Consider the following 3,921-nt stretch of genomic DNA (forward strand, 5'->3'; position numbering starts at 1 on the left):
AACTTTATAAAAGCGAAGTAACAATATCAGTACTATAAGTTCCAGTTCATGTTTTTTAAAAACCAAGACCTAAAGTGTGAATTTGAGACTTTAGTCTAATTTGGTTCCACCTGGAATCTAGACTTTATAACAAACATTTGAGCACTCAGTTTGTCTAGGTACAGGTTCCTGCACTTGAGGATTGAATGACAAACATGAAAACATGTCAGTGCAAAATGGTAAGTTCTCTGATAGTGTTATTTACAGGGTATATTGGGAGCACAGAGGAGGGACACCTACCTCGGACAAAATGTTGATGGGCACTGAGGTGATATGGTCAGGAAGAGCTTCCTAAAGGAAGATCTCCTGGACTTCCCTGGTGGCGCAGTGGTTAAGAATCTGCCCGCCAATGCAGAGGACACGGGTTTGATCCCTGGTCTGGGAAGATCCCACATGATGCGGAGCAACGAAGCCCGTGCACCACAACTGCTGAGCTTGCATTCTAGAGCCTGTGAGCCACAACTACTGAGCCTGCGTTCCACAACTACTGAAGCCCATGCGCCTAGAGCCCATGCTCCACAACAAGAGAAGCCACCGCCATGAGAAGCCCGTGCACTGCAATGAAGAGTAGACCGGCTCGCCACAACTAGAGAAAGCCCACGTGCAGCGACAAGGACTCAATGCAGCCAAAACAAAAAAAAAAAAAAAAAAAAAGGAAGGTATCCTGAGTCTGGAAGGGTGAAGATAAATAAGTTAGCCAGGCAAAAAGAAGTTATTCCAGATACAAGAGAGTAAAAAGGAGAGCTTGAGTTAATGGTACCATGTTCGATACTATTGGACTTTAAGAGGCAAAGTGGGGATAGTTGAATGGGTGCGATGTGGACTGTGGTGTCAGGAAGATAGGAGGGGTTGGGTCATGGAAGAACTTGGTTGTCCTGTTAAGGAGCTTTGACATCCTGTAGGTGATGGAGGGCTGTCCAGTAGCTTTAATGAGAGGAGCAACCTGGTCAGATGGTGTTTCAGGAAGATCATTCTGCCACCTGTTGGGTGGCAAGGAGGTCAGTAGAGAGCCCACACTGGAGTTGAGGTGGTGGTCATAAACTAGGACAATGAAGGGGTGGAGAGGAAGGGACAAGTGACAGAGCTTGGGGAAATATGTATTTTTTGGTATGAGAATAACTTCAGGATGTTTACAGGCTGAGGAGCCAGGGGAGAAGGGTGAGTGTGAAGGCCTTGGAGAAGGCTGGAGCAGATGCCAGCAGACATGGGATGGCCTAGATCCAAGAGCACGTGCGGAAATCAGTAAATCCAACAGGTCAGTTCATAAAACTATTAACTATGAAGTTGTGATCTTAAAGAGAAGTACAAATATAAACTGCTTAGTTAACATTTTAGTGTTAAGACCAGTATCCCTGAAGTCAGACAAATATAGAAAGTACTGTAAACGTTTTTTTCTTTTTCTTTTGGCTGCACCCACTGCTTGTGGTATCTTAGTTCCGCAACCAGAGATCGAACCCGGGCCCTCAGCAGGCAGTGAGAGTGCAGGAGTCCTAACTACTGGACCTCTAGGGAATTCCCAACATTTTTTTCTTTGATGTCCTATAATTTGGTTTACTTAGGGTAAGATGGGTGAGGTGAAATATTCTAGTTAGTGGGTCAAACTGTGGTGAAGGGCCAAGGTTTTTGGTTACCTTTCTTTCCATTAGAGACCGGTACTTTATAAAATACAATGAAGACATTGCAGCATTGTCCTGTTGCTTACTCACTTTCTGTACTTAGCCCACTGCCAACTGGTCGCAGTCTATGGACTGTGGCTTGAGCGGCCCTGTACTAATTAACTCAAATGAGGGTTGGTCCCTAGCTAGGCATTGCTGACTGGCCATTTATTCCTTAAACCAAAGCTAATTATTTAGTAGACAAATTTCTATAGTTACATTTTTTTCACCATATTACATACTTTTCCACAATTAAGAGTTAATACTCTGGTACGTCCATGAGATTGGTTAGACCAAAAGATTCCAAGAAAGAAACAGACATGCCTGCTGGATCAGCCTAGAGATGGGAACAGACCCAGTTGCAGACCTTGGTGGAGCTAGATACTCAGCTGGAGCAGGCAGCCAGGGTACAAGACGACTGGAATGAGGAGCCTGGGCCAAGCTGCTGCACTGGTGTTTCAGTCTTAGACAAGATGGTCAGAACATGACAGGGCCTCAGGTTCATTTGGTTTCAGTAATACTGAGCTTTTTGAGTTGTTTTTTTTTTTTCTCTTTTATGATAGTTATACTCTATAATGAACAGCTTACTAAGGAAAATTGGGAAAATACTGAAAAATACAACATGAAATTAAAACAATTTTCTGATATCTTTCTTCATAGTCTGTTTTCTATACTTCTCTTTTCTATATAATTGGTATATTGCATGAACAATTTTATCACCTTTTTAACAATATATTATGCACTTTTATCATAAAGAAAATTAATGGCGGGACATACCTGGTGGCACAGTGGTTAAGAATCAGCCTGCCAGTGAATAGGACATGTGTTTAAGCCCTGGTCCGGGAAGATCCCACATGCCGCAGAGCAGCTAAGCCCCTGTGTCACAACTACTGAACCTGTGCTCTAGAGCCCATGAGCCACAACTACTGAGCCAGCGTGCCACAACTACTGAAGCCCATGTGCCTAGAGCCTGTGCTCTGCAACAAGAGAAGCCACCTCAATGAGAAGCCTGCACACCACAAGGAAGAGTAGCCCCCACTCACTGCAACTAGAGAAAGCCTGCATGCAGCAACAAAGACCCAATGCAGCCAAAAATAAATAAATACATTTATTTTTTTAAAAAATGACTGCATGATATGAATGTAGTTAACTAATCCCTTACTGTTGGACATTTAAGCTATTTCTATTTTGCTAATTATAAATAATGCTCTAATAACCATGGTCTATATCTTTTATTTCCTTATGATAAAGCCTAGAATTATTAGGTCAAAGGGTTTGATATTTAATGACTAATTGCTTTCCAGAGAGATTGTATTGATTTCACACTTCCAGGTTCAGTTAACGTTCCTATTCCCTGGCCAGCATTGGAGATTATAACTTTTTAATCTGAAATTTTTATGTAGCATCATTAAACATGCTTTAGTCTGCTTTTTTTTCCAACATTGTTTATATCAATATTTATTAGCCATTTGAATTTCTACTTTGTCAATAATCAGTTTATACCTTTTCCCCATTTTTTTGTATTGTCTTAGGATGTTTTAATGTAAATGAGCTACTTGTGTGGTAGAATATTAATTTTTATCATATTTGTATGTTTTCCAGATGGCCTTTTAACTTTTAATTTTTCTCATAGAAGTTTTTTGTTTGTTTGTTTTAATTTGGCTGCATTGGGTCTTAGTTGTGGCATGCAGGGGATCTTCGTTGTGGTGCGTGGGCTTCTCTCTAGTTGTGGCACGTGGGCTCAGTAGTTGTGGTACGTGGGCTTAGTTGCCCTGTGGCATGTGGGATCTTAGTTCCCTGACCAGTGATTGAACCTACGTCCCCTGCATTGGAAGGTGGACTCTTAACCACTGGACCACTAGGGAAGTCCCTCGTGGAAGTTTTAAATTATCATGAAATCATCTGTTGATCTTTTCCTTTGTGATTTTAATTACTTTTTTACTCTTTTTCAGAACTCCCCTCTACAAAGATGAAAGAATCATATATATTTTCTAACTAGGATTGGTTCTGGTGTTGGTGTAAACCTGTCTGGAGCTAAATTGGAACAGGCCTAAAAGCTCTCTGCTTCCCACCCCCTCCAGAGCCCAGCGAGGTGGTAAGAATGTAGGGGCCACATGCTTGAGTTGGAAGGGGCACACCAGGTTGAAAGGAAGCTCTTTACTCTTTCTCTCTTCAAAATCTGTCCAGTTTCCAGCAGCCATCCTCCTTTTTCTCAGCTTCTAGTCTC

The sequence above is a fragment of the Mesoplodon densirostris genome, chromosome 14 (assembly GCF_025265405.1).
Source record: "Mesoplodon densirostris isolate mMesDen1 chromosome 14, mMesDen1 primary haplotype, whole genome shotgun sequence".
Lineage (NCBI taxonomy): Eukaryota > Metazoa > Chordata > Mammalia > Artiodactyla > Ziphiidae > Mesoplodon > Mesoplodon densirostris.